At 38.7% G+C, this 15,946-nt stretch overlaps 1 pseudogene; it reads right to left on the reverse strand.

Annotated features, from left to right (window-relative positions):
- Positions 1-5,730: 5,730 nt before the first annotated feature.
- On the reverse strand, positions 5,731-15,526 carry LOC125170604 (olfactory receptor 8S1-like; annotated as a pseudogene).
- Positions 15,527-15,946: the final 420 nt, after the last annotated feature.

Here is a 15,946-nt window from a genome sequence, read left to right on the forward strand (position 1 = left end):
CTCCTAAAATTCTTTCCTCCATAAAGGTAAAGAGGACAGGCAAAAATGGCCAGAATCAACTTTTTCTAAACTCTGGAAATTAACGAAAGGTTTGCAACAATTCTTGAAACATTTAATGAAGAAAAGTGGCTGAATCTTGGTAACAGCAGAGACCTTTGTGGTGCTTTGATTTGTTTGCCCAACTCCCATCCCACCCTCCCCAGCTCTGCAATAGATGTGAAAAACAACATCCCTCAATCATGGTAAAAACCAACAGACTAGAGGAGCAGGGGAGGGGCAGGAATGGAGCCCCTTCAAAAACCCCCACACATACACCCATTCCCAGAGAACAGTCATTACACTTTACCTGTCTGGTGATTCCCTGGAAGATGTCACTCGCAAGTCTGTCACTATATGCATATCACCTCACGCCTGTTAATATGGCTGCTATCAAAAAGACAAAAAATAGGGGTGCCTGGGTAGCTCGGTCGTTAAGCGTCCGACTTTGGCTCAGGTCATGATCTCATGGTCCGTGAGTTCGAGCCCCGCATCCGGCTCTGTGCTGACAGCTCAGAGCCTGGAGCCTGTTTCAGGTTCTGTGTCTCCCTCTCTCTGCCCCTCCCCTGTTCATGCTCTGTCTCTCTCTGTCTCAAAAATAAATAAACGTTAAAAAAAAAAAAGACAAAAAATAACCAGTGTTGGTGAGGATGTGGAGAAAAGGGAACCCTTGTACACTGTTAGTGAGAATGTAAATGGGCTTAGCCATTCTGAAAACAATATGCAGTTTCTTCAAAATATTAAAAATGAACTAGCATGTGGGAATGCAAGCTGGTGCAGCCACTCTGGAAAAACAGCATGGAGGTTCCTCAAAAAACTAAAAATAGAACTACCCTACGACCCAGCAATTGCACTACTAGGCATTTATACACGGGATATAGGTGTGCTGTTTTGAAGGGACACATGCACCCCCATGTTTATAGCAGCACTATCAACAATAGCCAAATTATGGAAAGAGCCCAAATGTCCACTGATGGATGAATGATAAAGAAAATGTGGTATACACACACACATACACACACACACACACACACACACACACAATGGAGTTTTACTCGGCAATCAAAAAGAATGAAATCTTGCCATTTGCAACTACGTGGATGGAACTGGACGGTATTATGCTAAGTTAAATTAGTCAGAGAAAGACAAATATCATATGACTTCACTCATATGAGGACTTTAAGAGACAAAACAGATGAACATAAGGGAAGGGAAACAAAAATAATATAAAAACAGGGAGGGGGACAATGCATAAGAGGCTCATAAATATGGAGAACAGAGGGTTAGTGGAGGGGTTGTGGGAGGGGGGATGGGCTAAATGGGTAAGGGGCATTAAGGAATCTACTCCTGAAATCATTGTTGCACTATATGCTAACTTATTTGGATGTAAATTTTTAAAAATAAAATTAGGGGCGCCTGGGTGGCGCAGTTGGTTAAGCGTCTGACTTCAGCCAGGTCACGATCTCGCGGTCCGTGAGTTCGAGCCCCACGTCGGGCTCTGGGCTGATGGCTCAGAGCCTGGAGCCTGTTTCCGATTCTGTGTCTCCCTCTCTCTCTGCCCCTCCCCCGTTCATGCTCTGTCTCTCTCTGTCCCAAAAATAAATAAACGTTGAAAAAAAAAATTTAAAAAAAAAAATTTAAAAATAAAATTTAAAAAAAAGAAAAAAAATGAACTAGCATGGGGTACCTGGGTAGCTCAGTCAGTTAAGCATCTGACTCAATTTTGGCTCAGGTCATGATCTCACAGTCATGAGATCAAGTCCCCCCGACCAGCTGTGTGCTGACAGCACAGAGCCTGCTTGGGATTCTCCCTCTCTCTCTCTCTCTCTCTCTCTCTCTCTCTCTGTCTCTCTCTGCTTCTCCCCTGCTCACGCACATGCACACACATACTCTCTCTCAAAATAAATAATAATAAACATTTTAAAAAATGACTACCATACAATGCTGGAACCCCACTTCTGGTTATGTATCCAAAGTAAATGAACTCAGGATATCAAAGAGATAATCTGCACTTCCATGCCCATTGCAGCATTATTCACAATAGCCTAGATATGGAAATAAACTAAGTGTTCATCTACCAATTAATGGATAGAGAAGATATGATATATATGAAAAATGGAATATCATTCAACCATGAGAAAGAAGGAAATCCTTCTATTTTCAACAACCTGGATGGAGCTGGAGGGCGTTGTGCTAGATGAACAATGTCTGAGAGAAAAAGAAAAATATGGTATGGTATCATTTGTTTGTGGAATATAATCAACAAAAGCAAAAACCTCTTTCATAGAAATGGAGAATTAGAATGGTGGTTGGTTGCCAGAAGGGAAATGGGAGTTGTAGATCAAAGCGTATGAAAACTTTAAGTTGTAGGACAAATAAGTTCTGAGGACCTAATGTACAGCATGGTGACTATAGTTAGTAATATGGAATTGTATGCATGAAAACACTTAAAGCTGATCTTAAGCATTCTGTACACACACACACACACACAAAGTGATAACTGCATGAGGTGATGAATATGTTAAGATAATTTTGATAGTCATTTCACAATGTACACATATATCAAATCATCACATTATATACTTTAAATATATCCAATTTTATTTGTTTCTTATACCTCAATAAAACGGGAAAAAACAAAAACCAACAAATCTATTTGATTTACTATTGGAGTGATTTAATATGTCTCATTTAAATTGAATAGTATCAAAAATCTTAATGGTGTTCATAAACTTTGGGCAGGGTTCAGGTTCTTGAAATAACCACTAATAGGGAAAACTTCATGCTAAAATTGTTTAATGTAGTATTGAACATTTCATTGGACCTATCCTAGATCTAATTTGGAATAATTATTAGCATAAAGAAATTGGTATCATAGTAAAAGGCTGAAGACATGTTAATGACAGTAGGATTATTATATCAAATTTGATTGTGTGCTTAATGGAACTGGATGATAATTAAATATGGAGATTTTTTTATTAGAAGTCATGGAGTACCTGGGTGGCTCAGTCAGTTAAGCGTCTGACTCTTGGTTTCGGCTCAGGTCCTGATCTCATGGTTCCTAGTTCTACCCCATTGGGCCGGCACTGATTCCCTCTCTCTCCCTCTCCCTCTCTCAAAAGTAAACTTTAAAAAAATAAAAATAAAATAAGAAGTCATGAGAAAATGTTCGTGATATAATTTTAGGTATAATTATGGTATGTTAATAAATGCATCTAAGAATCCATTATAAAAAGATTTTCTGTGGACAAATTTAGAGGGAAATAATTTGAACTATTTCTGTGTTGCTAGCTTTATTTAGATGGTCGTCTTTTTTTTTAATTTTTAACGTTTATTTATTATTGAAAGACAGACTGAGACAGAGCATGAACATGGGAGGGACAGAGAGTAGAAGACACAGAATTTGAAGCAGGCTCCAGGCTCTGAGCTGTCAGCACAGAGCCCAATACGACGCGGGACTGGAACCCACCAACTGTGAGATCACGACCTGAGCCAAGTTGGATGCTTAACCAACTGAGCCACCAAGGCACCCCAATGGTTGTTCTTTTTAAATAATGTATTATTTAAATGCATTTTACAAATTTAAAAGTTAGTGTTATTTATATAATATTTAACAATCTTTGATTATAAAAAAAATTATAATAATGAAGTGCAACAAAAATTTTAAATGCTCTGGCATCTCCATCACACATTTTTATTCTTAATTTAAATTAATGGGAAAAATGTTACTAACATATGGGAACAAGATTTGAGTAGGCACCATTTTGTTTCATAAAACCATATAAAGTATGGATGAAAATAGCAAAAGAAAGACAAGAATCCTCAAAAAGGAAATGAATCACAAATGAGTGTTGCATAGTTTATAAAACTTGTTAAAACATGCCAATAAAAGGAAGAGATAAATTGGCCAAAATGCCCCTAAAGAATCATAACTGGAAAATAGATTGAAAATGAAATAAAATGTTGCAAGAGGCCTAAACATGTTTATCTTATATGAAATTCTTGAGTTTTACAATTAAAGATCTTAAGAAAATATTTTAAAAGAAGAATTGATACTGGCAAAAATAATCAACCATGATTAAGATTGATTTTAAAAATAATAATAATAATTATGGCTTTTAGCCAAATATCCTGTAGAAGAAAAGTCAAAAGAGTTTTGCAGAAGGTAGTTTGAAGGTGCTGGGTAGGCACAGAGCCACCAAGAGTTAGGAGATGTGCAGAATAAAAGGAAGAAGAGGAAAGCAGTCCCATACTGAACCTGAACTACAGGTGTCCCAGAACTCATCCGGGATCTTCATAAATGACAGAAAATACCATGGACCATGTGCAGGACCGTATTTCTGTGTTTTGTGTCATGATTTTGTGCATAATAAAGCTGAAGGCAAACGTTCCAGTTGAATAGAGGATATGTCCTATATTCTGCATGTTGAGGTAATCCTGAAGAAAGTAATTGATTGACCACTGAGAAACACTGATATCAAGAATGATTCAACTCCAATAATCACACTACTGGGTATTTACCCAAGAATATGAAAACACTAATTCTAAAGGATATATGCACCCTGTGTTTACTGCAGCATTATTTACAATGGCCAAATTATGGAAGCAACCCAAGTGCCTAGATGTGGTATATATATATACAATGGAATATTATTCAGCCATAAAAAAGAATTAAATCTTGCCATTTGCAACAACATGCGTGGAGCTAGAGAATATAATGCTCAGTGAAATAAGTCAAAGACAGACAAATACCATATAATTCACTCATATGTGGAATTTAAGAAACAAAACAAACGAACAAAGGAAAAAGAGACAAACCAAAAAGCAGACTCTTAACTATAGAGAACAAACAGATGTACCAGAGGGGAGGTGGGCGGAGCGATGGGTGAAACAAGTGAAAGGGGTTAAGAGTACACTTATCATGATGACCACTGAGTAATATATGGAACTGTTGAATCACTATGTTGTACACATGAACCTAATATAACACTGCATATTAACTACACTAGAATTAAAATAAAATTTAAGAAAACATATACTATTTTGCTTCTGTGTAGCACAGTGCAGTAGGGTAATATGTTCATTAGGCAAATTTGCTAATCATGTTTCAATTTTCTATATCATTACTGTTTTTTTCTATTCTGTCAATTAAGTTATTTAACATTTTATTTCTTCCTTTCTGTGGATGATTTGTTATCATTCCATTCTTTTCCAATCATTTGTTTAGAAGTTTTACAGTCTTTTTCTCTAATTTTGGTGGCCACCCTAGAAATTACAGTTCATTGGATTATCAAAACCTAATATTAATTGATAATTTTACTTTCATTTTGTCACTTAAACTATCTTAGACCACTTTTAATTCAATACCTCCCAATGTAAATGTTATTTTTTCTACTAATTTTAATGACATTCCTGTACAAACATATAAGGCCCTATAAGATATTGTTGTTGTTTTAGTGTCAATATTCTTTTAGATTTACCCACGTGTACAATGTCTTATCTTCATTCCTTTCTGCATTTTGAAAATTACATCTGCGATTTTAACCTTACTGCCTGTAGAACACTTTTAAAGATCTCCTTTAATGAAGTTCTGGTGGCAGATGTTCTTATTTTTTGTTTGAAATGACTTTAAATCTGCCTTGCATAGCACAGCTATTTTATTGAGTGTAAAATATTAGGATGATAATCATTTTCTTAGAGCACATTGAAGATATTGTTCCACCGCCCTTTGGCTTCCATTTTTGCAGTTGGAGAAATTAACTGTTGCTCTTTTGAAGACAATAACGCCACTGAAGGGAAAAAGGATATTGGCTAAAAATGCATGAGATTCCCAAAGTAGACAAAATAGGAAAACGGATAGGCAATAAGGCAAACTGTGGAAAGACCTGAAACAAGTCTTATATGTAATTCTAAAATTAGATGAGTGTCTATTTTCAATTAATGTCTCACTTGATTATTATATAAAATTATTTTAAGTCAATCTCCTTTAGAAAAAAGAATCTAGATGAATTTGGAGCATATCCTAGTTCTGGAAGAGATCAGTGCACAAGTGGGAACAGAGACACCATGAGATGGGATGGGTATAAAAAGGGAAGAAAAGTCCACCAAATGAAGACTGTTCCTTGAAGTTCCTTCGAAATTTCTGAGGATTCCAGATATTGGGGAAGAAGCCACAGCCCCCACATCATATCTTGTATCAGCACAGAGTAAGAGGATCCTACCTTCCCTTAAACTCCTGTGTTCACTGGTGTAGTAAATCCCTCAGACCACCTGAGGGAGCCAGTACATCTATAGACCTGAGTTTTCTATTTACTGTTTTCCCAAGGGTAGTTCCCCCTTCCCCTTTCTTCTGACCCATATTGAAGCCTTCTTTAAATTCTCCTTCTTATTCCCATTTTCCCTTCCATCCTCTCTTCTCACTCCTGATTTTATCCATACTAGTTTCTGTTTCTTGCTTGAGGAGAGTCACGTTTACAAGTTTATCTATTTCACCAATTTATTTTCAGATGACGCCCAACCCCATTTTTGTCCTATGTACTCGGTTTTCCATTACTTTGACTAGATGCTTGCAGAGTCATTTCCCAGATTTCCAGGCTGGTGGCTTCTTATTAGGCTCAGCCAACTGGAAGTGTAAATGTAAACTAAAAGAAGCAGCTAATCTGATTCTGGGGGAGGCAAGGCAGTATCCCAGCATTTTGGTGATGACCTGCCACCTGGCCTCAGCACCTCCTCAGCATCCCAACAATGGTGCCCCAGGGACACAGCGGGGCTGATGGCCACCCCAGAAAGAGTGGATTCTCTCCCAGTTGCCACCAGGTAAAGGTGTTGGGAGATGTACAGAGTATGGAAAATGTCTGCATCTGACTTCACCCTAATTGGATGCTCCCTCTCCCAGTCATTCTAGGAGCCTCTCCAGTCCATACTCATCCCCAAACAGACTCCCAACTCCTGAGTTTCAATTTTATGTCACTACCAGAAGTACTGGGTCTTTTATTTCTAGCAAAGCTTGCCCCTACATCTCAAACCACTGTGGATTTAAATAAGAATTCAGGTCACAGACATTTTTATCAGTAGTAAATCTACTGAGAATGTTCCACAGATGAAGAAAGAACAAGTATGTACCAATTTTCTTGATTGAAATAATTATCTGATCCATTGTACTGTCCATGAACAAATTAAATATGAGCTAAAGTAAGCAAATAGCTCTTGGCCTTTTCTTAAGCCTCCTAAAGCAAAGAGGCTTGTTCAAGATATTTTGTTATGGCTGACATTAGGAAAGAAAAATTTTCTTAATGCTTGTTATCCAGCCATCTAGATGCAATTCTGCCCTATTTCCCAGTCATCTTCTGACTCTGTTCTCTGAGCTGTTACAAACCTTTTTGAAACATTCTTTTCAGAGCTGCTTTTACTTCCCTGTTCTTTAGGCTGTAAAGAAAGGAATTCACTAGGGGAGTGACCACACTGTACTGCATAGAGAAAACCACCTCCAGTGGGCAACCAGAGGTTAGCACAAGACAGTAAGGAAAACCTAAACCATAAGAGAAGATCGTTGAGGTAAGGTGGGAGGAGCAGGTGGAGAAGGCCTTGCTTCTGCCTGAGGTGGAGCTGATGCTCTGGATGGTGTCAATAATGCAGGAGTAAGAGAAGAGGATCAGGAGGATGGTCAAAAGGGTATGAATGATGGCAGAACATACCAGGACTGCAAAGTTGGCAGAGATATGAGAGCAGGACAGAGGGAATAAAGAAGGCAGCTCGCAGCTCAAGTAAGGCATAACATGAGCATCCCAAATCTCAGTCTCCATGAGACCCATACCAGACCCCCACACAATTTTTACTTATCAGCTGACCAGAGAACAGTGGGTGGCAGATGGCAGGCAGCATAGTGGTCATAGGTCATCACAAAGAGCAGAAAGGCTTTGATCCCTGAGTGCAACACACACACACACACACACACACACACACACACACACACCCTGAGTCAGCTCTACTGAGATTGGTTTCCTCTGAAACAGGAGATTCTCCAGCATTTTGGGCATGGTGACAAAGGAGTTACAAAGATCTAGGGAAGAGAGGTGACTGAGAAAGAAGTACTTTCTTTCTTGGGGGCAGGGAGGGGAGGGTCACAAGGAGCATCACCAGGGTCCCCATGTAAGTCAGAAGGTAAATCACCAAGAATTCACAAACAGCAGCACCTGGATATGGGGTTCAGCAGACAGTCCCAAGAGGATGGGCTCAGTAGTGGGGTGTGGTTTCCTACTGCCGTGATAGAAGATACTCCCATGGAATAAACACAGAAACATGACATATTCACCTACCCTTTGTGCCGTCTCTTCTTCAGAGTTTGTATCTCATCCTCTGTATATATCTCTCTCTCTCCTCAGCCTGCTTGTCTTTTTCAGAGATTTCTTATCTACTCACCCTCCCCTCCCTAGAACCTTTCCATCATCCAGTGCCTCATGAACAACTTCTGAACCCTGAATCAGCACATCTATGTTCTTTCCATATGTGACTCTTCTGACCCAATGGCTCTGAAGAAATTCACATAATTTTTCTTACTAGCCCATATAAATTTTCTTACTCCTTTAATTGCCATTTGTTCTGAAGCCTGGATCATGTGAGAAATTGGTTCTTTCTCAAAAGAGCCAAGATGGTGGAACAGCATGGAAGTTTTTTGTGTGTCTTGCATCCATGACATACAGCCAGACCAACACTAAACCGTCCTACACACCTAGAAAACTGACTGGAGGATTAACACAACAATCTTCACAACCTGAACCACAGAATTCAGCAGGTACGTGGCACAGAGAGGTGAAGTTGGGGTGAGAGAAGTCGGTGGTGGGCAGGGAGCCACTTTTGCAGGCAGAGAGAGGATGGAGATGGGGGGTGGGGGGGATAGGGGGGAGGATACTGGAAAAGCACCCCTCCCCAAAAGCAGCTGGAGAGAAAGTGGAAAATTGGAAACAGCCACAGGGACTAAACTAAAAAGGGAGAAAGGAGAAAGGAGAGGGTTTAAATTTCATTAAGACTGTAAACAAGGGAAGCACAAAGTCTGCAACTCTGCAGCTCAATACCTGGAGGTGCTCTGGTGGGAAGGGCGAATCCCCAGGAACAGAGTGAGGTCCAGGAGGTTCTCAGGCCACACGGAGAAAAGAGGTTCCATTGCTGGAAGGACATTTGGTAGATACTGTTGAAGCCACCTGGTCCCAGCAGATCCCAGAAAATGGCCACATTTGCTGGTGCTGGAACAAGGTCATTAAGGCTGAAGTCTGGTGCCAGATGTGTGTTGTGATTTTCCATAATCCCTGAAAAGCTGCTGCTACACTCTCTTGCGAACTTTTTCTGGGGCAGGCTGGCACCTGGCTGCAGTCTCAGGGCTCCAGCAGCAGCAGGTTCCAGCAAGCGTTCCTGGGTGCAGCCAACATTTGGCCATTGTTCAGCCATTGCTGGGTGAGACCCTCCCGCAGAGGGGCAGACCAGGTCAAACCTGCAGTCCTTCAGAAATAAGGGGCCAGGGAAAATAGCCGCATCTGAGACAAAACTCAGGAGAGAGGTACTGCCTGGGGCTTCACAGTGAAGAAGCAGGGAGTGGATGAAAGCTGAAGACAGAGGACCGGTGCACGATTGCTGATAGGGAGAACAGAGTTCCGATACTAGAGACTGGATAGCTGGGTGACACCATTTTCACCACTCCCACACATGCGAACATGCACCTACGAGCACCACAACAATCCACCCCAATAAGCTAGCAGCGCCATCTAGTGGAGAACGGAGTCGTTACACTGAGCCCCGCCTAACTGGGCCAACCTTCCTCTTCAAGACCACAAGTCTCACTGCCTACTTAGTTTATGGACTATAAAGTGCTACATAGTCTGACTTCTAGGGGAAAACGAAGTAATTTCAGTCCTATTTCCATCTGTTAGCAGGTGCATCCATTCAATTTTCTTTCCTTTTTTCTTTTTTCTCTTTTTCATTTCTTTTCTTTTTCTTTAATGCAGAAAGAGAAAAACTTCATTTTTACTTTCAATTTTTATTAAAAATATTTTTCTTTAATTTTCCTACTATGTTCTTTACTTTTGTGTAAATTCTTTCAAATTCTATCTTACTTCCATCATTTTATTTTAGTCTACTTCAGTGTATTCACTTTTTCAAATTTTCAAATGATTTCTTTTTTTATTTTTTCTCTTTTTCATTTCTTTTCTTTTTCTTAAATACAGGAAGAGAAAAATTCATTTTTATTTTTAATTTTTATTAAAAATATCTTTCTTTAATTTTTTCTACTATATTCTTTACTTTTGTGTAAATTCTTTCAAATTCTATTTTCCTCCCATCGTCTCATTTTAGTCTACTTCAATGTGTTCATTTTTTCAAATTCTCAAACAATTTCCTTTTTTTCCCCTGCCCTTTTTTTCCCTCTAATCTGTCAGACCACTTTCAACACCCAGACCAAAACACACCTAGGATCTAGCATCATTTATTAGATTTGTGTGTGTGTGTGTGTGTGTGTGTGTGTGTTTAATTTTTTAATTTTAATTTTTTTAATTTTAATTTTTCTACCTCATTAATTCCTTTTCTCCCTTCAAAATGACAAAATGAAGGAATTCACCCCAACAGAAAGAGCACAACGAAATGACAGCCAGGGATTTAACCAACACAGATACAAGCAAGATATCTGAACCAGAATTTAGAATCACAATAATAAGAATACTAGCTGGAGTCGAAAATAGATTAGAATCCCTTTCTGCAGAGATAAAAGAAGTAAAAAATAGAATGAAATTTAAAATGCTATAACTGATGAAAAATCTATACGCTGAAAACTATAGAAAGCTTATGAAAGAAATTGAAGAAGACACAAAAAAATGGAAAAAGATTCCATGCTCCTGGATAGGAAGAACAAATATGGTTAAAATGTCGATTCTACCCAAAGCAATTCTACATATTCAATGCAATCCCTATCAAAATAACACTAGCATTCTTCACAGAGCTAGAACAAACAATCCTAAAATTTGTACAGAACCAGAAAAGACCCCAAATAGCCAAAACGATCTTGAAAAAGAAAACCAAAGCAGGAGGCATCACAATCCCAGACTTCAAGCTATACTACAAAGCTGTAACCATCAAGACAGTATGGTACTGGCACAAGAACAGACACTCAGATCAATGGAACAGAATAGAGAACCCAGAAATGGACCCACAAGTGTATGGCCAACTAATCTTTGACAAAGCAGGAAAGAATATCCAATGGAATAAACACAGTCTCTTCAGAAGTGTGCTGGGAAAACTGGACAGCAACATGCAGAAAAATGAACCTGAACCACTTTCTTACACCATACACAAAAATTAACTCAAAATGGATGAAAGACCTAAATGTAAGACAGAAAGCCATCAAAATCCTTGAGGAGAAAGCAGGCAACAACCTCTTTAATCTTGGCCTCAGCAACTTCTTACTCAACACGTCTCTGGAGGCAAGGGAAACAAAAGCAAAAATGAACTACTGGGACCTCATCAAAATAAAAAGCTTCTGCACAGCAAAGGAAACAATCAGCAAAACTAAAAGGCAACCGACAGAATGGGAGAAGATATTTGCAAATGACATATCAGATAAAGGGTTACTATCCAAAATCTATAAAGAACTTATCAAACTCAACACCCAAAAAACAAATAATCCAGTGAAGAAATGGGCAAAAGACATGAATAGACACTTCTCCAAAGAAGACATCTAGATGGCCAACTGACACATGAAAAAATGCTCCACATCACTCATCATCAGGGAAATACAAATCAAAACCACAATGAGATACCACCTGACACCTGTCAGAATGGCTAATATTAACAACTCAGGCAACAGGAGATGTTGGCAAGGATGTGGAGAAAGAGGATCTCTTTTGCATTGTTGATAGGAATGCAAGCTGGTGCAGCCACTCTGGAAAACACTATGGAGGTTCCTCAAAAAACTAAAAATAGAACTACCCTACAACCCAGAAATTGCACTACTAGGTATTTATCCAAGGGGTATGTTGTTTTGAAGGGGCACATGCATCCCAATGTTTATAGCAGCACTATCAATGATAGCCAAAGTATGGAAAGCGCCCAAATGTCCATCAATGGATGAATGGATAAAGAAGATGTGGCATATATATATATATATATATATATATATATATATACACATACATACAATGGAATATTACTCGGCAATCAAAAAGAATGAAATCTTGCCATTTGCAACTATGTGGATGGAACTGGATGGTATTATGCTAAGTGAAATTAGTCAGTCAGAGAAGGACAAAAATCATATGACTTCACTCATATGAGGACTTTAAGAGACAAAACAGATGAACATAAGGGAAGGGAAACAAAAATAATATAAAAACAGGGAAGGGGACAAAACAGAAGAGACTCATAAATATGGAGAACAAACTGAGGGTTAGTGGAGGGGTTGTGGGAGGGGGGATGGGCTAAATGGGTCAGGGGCACTAAGGAATCTACTCCTGAAATCATTGTTGCACTATATGCTAACTAATTTGGATGTAAATTTTAAAAAATAAAATGGAATAAATAAATAAATAAACAAACAAACAAACACATACTTAAATTTTAAATGAGAAAAAAAACCCAAAAAACTCCTATATTTATTTTATTCTGCATATCACATGTCCCTGATATATTTAATTATTTGATTCAAGAAACCAGTTGAAATGTGCAATGTAGGTAGCCAGGGGGTGGCGTTGTGCACAAGTGTGCAAGTGATTATGTATGTTGAGGAACAGGGATAAAAAAGGAGATTAAAATTCCTAAAACTATGCCAGAGGATGGTTGGATAAAATGGGTGAAGGGGAGAGGGAGATACAGGATTCAAGTCATGAAATAAACAAGTCACAGGAATAAAAGGCACAGCATAAGGAATATAGTAGATGATATTGCAATAGAAATGTATCAGGACAAGGGGTGGCTACACTTGTGGTGAACATAGCATAATGTATAAACTTGTTGAATCATTATGTTGTACACCTGAAATTAATATAACACTGTGCATCAACTATACTCAAATTAAAAAAATTTTTAACACAGTAAATTCCAAATGCAGAGAAAAGTCTTTGCTACTGAAGAACGCAATAAACTGTTTATTTCAACAAAACTTTACAAACAAACTTACATATAAGAAAAAAAAAAGACCTCATCTGCTTATCTATCACTGCAGAATATAAATTAATTGGAGCCACCACCCTAGGTTGAGGATTACACCAGACAAAACTAAGAGATCATTTGAATTTAGGTTCTGAGAAGAATTTGGAGTATGGAAACCTGTCTAAATACTTAAAAGGGAAAGAGGGGAAACCCTGGAAGAGCAGGAGCCAAGACATTCATGGGCCCCACAAGAGTAGAATCTGTTGTGGTGAATTCTGTTGGCAATACTATCATCAGACCATGACATCAGGTAAACTCTGGGGGAGATGGGGTAGATTAAGAGTTCGCTGGATAGGTCATGATTACTGTAAGCAGTTGCCAAGCAGGAAGGCTTATGGAGGAGTAGAGTCTGAGTGTTCAGTGATGGTCAGGTTTCAAGCTGGGTTTGAAAAAAACTAGCAAGGGAATTTAGTTCTGGATGTTGGGAAATATGCTTGGAAAACCAGGACATAGAAGTGTATTCACCCAGCAGAACAAATGGAGACATAGGCGAATTGATGAATGAGTTCACAGGTAGGACAGATGAATGAATGAGTAAATGAAAGAATGTATGACTAATTAAGTGGACAAACTGATAAATTATCTAACTGATATGAATATGTGTGTAGATGAATAGATTTAAGCAACCCTCCACATGAGGACAGAAATGTGCTACTGGCTCACACCTGCTAGGGAAGAGAGAGGAATATTTAGGTGCCAGTGAGTGTGGCAGAGGAGAAGCCTCCTGCCAGCCCTTCACAACCACTACAAAATGAACGCCTGTGGATCCTCTGACAATAGGTCAGAAGGAGAAGCATCTGCTTCTGCACCATGGTTGACCATAGGAACTGAAACCAAAGAAAGGAAAACTGTGGAAAAGCAAGAACCATGATATCATTTATTTCCATAACCCAAGCAGGCATAGAAGGAAATAATCAAGATGGATATAATGGAAAGGTTGAAAAGTAAGTAGCATTTGGGTCAGAATTTGAAGGCTAAAAATTTTAGCCAAGTATCAGCTGAAGTCAAGGCAGGGAGAAGAAGAGTAATGAGGGCTTCTGGAGAAGTCAGGTCGGACAAATGTGTTCCCTGAATTCTGCAGCCTGGAGGCATGCTAGAACCATCCAGGGAACTTTTAAACTACCCAGCACCATGGACCCAAACAAGACCAAGTGAAACACGGTATCTGCACGTGTAGGTGTTACTACAAAGATTGGTTAATCCTTAAATGTTGGGCACAGAAGTTTTACTTTTTTCAGGATGAACTTGGAAACAGCACTGTACAATAATAGAATAAGCTCTGGACACAGAGTCAGGTAGAGTTGATATAAATTCTAGCTGTTCAAATTGGAGACCCAAACAAGATTTATCAATCTAAGCCTCAGGGCTTTTTTAATGTTAAACATAAAGCTTCAGCTATTTTTTTCCTACTGTCATTGACAATGTTACATTCATTTTAAGTGTACAAGATAGTGATCCAACATGTTTATACATTATGCAATGTTCACCATAAGTGTAGTTATTACCATCTGTCCCGACACATCACTATTGCAGTCTCATTGACTATATTCCTTATGCTGTGCCTTTTATTCCCATGATTCATTCATTCCATAACTGGAATGCTGTATCTCCCATGCCCCTTCACCCATATTGCCCATTCCCCTACCCCCCTACCCTCTGACAAGCATCAGTGTGTTCTCTGTGTTTACAGGTCTGATACTGTCTAGTTTGGGCTAGATATTTGCCCCAGTTTTTCCATATTTAACTTTCAGTATAAACCTGAATGGTATTCCATTTTTGTTCCAGAACACTCAGCTTCAGTAAACCCCGGCATATCCAAAGAATGTTCAAGAAGCTGTGAGTTAGAGATTCAATATTTTAAAACCTCTTTCCCATGCTAATCCTGCACAATGTGAGCTTTCATGATCTGCAAGCCCTGCCCCCTGCACAGGGATGTCTCTGACTAGAGACAAGGAAGAGAGAGGCATCATTTAAACCTTGCAATTAAAGACAATCACTGATTTCAAATTCTGCTCTCTTAACTTGCAAGAGGACATACTGCTGCTTCAATATACATTGAAGTCAAATGCCTATTTCTAAACCCAGTAAAAAGAGAAGGGAAGTTTGGGAACTTACACTGACAAAACAAATGAAAAATAAAGTGGAGCCCAAATGAGATCCTCTTACTAAGGTGTGCAAACTTACCAATTAACTCTGGCAGCTGTGTTTGAGCACTTGTCAAACAGATCACTTGTTGGTATCTTATATGTTTGTCAGATCTCATCTTAAAGAGAACTGGAACAAGAGATGGCATTTTCTGAATCATTTTAAGAATAATCCAAAATAATCATCAGTCTCCACCCTATGATTTATATCTAAATCTATACTACTGTGAATTCATTCCACTTAAATTAATACGTGCCCAAATTCAATCAATTCTGATGGCAACGTGCATTTAATGATATTATAAATTATTACCTTCTTTAGATCCAATAATCTTATATAATTTCCATGGAAATAGGTGACTGAAGACATTCCAAGGAGAAATGTCACACAATTTACCTATTCTACATGCAAGCAGACAGAGAATGTTAGTTAATTGCATAAATGAATGGATGGGTAGATTGATAAAAAATAGGGCTAGTGCTAGAAGACAGAAATATCCCGGGCAACTAGTATGAAGAAATTAAGTCAGTCAGCAGATAAAGACCCTGGGTATCCCAGGAACAAACACATGAGTGGAGAG

Source organism: Prionailurus viverrinus, chromosome B4 (assembly GCF_022837055.1).
Source record: "Prionailurus viverrinus isolate Anna chromosome B4, UM_Priviv_1.0, whole genome shotgun sequence".
NCBI classification, from domain to species: domain Eukaryota; kingdom Metazoa; phylum Chordata; class Mammalia; order Carnivora; family Felidae; genus Prionailurus; species Prionailurus viverrinus.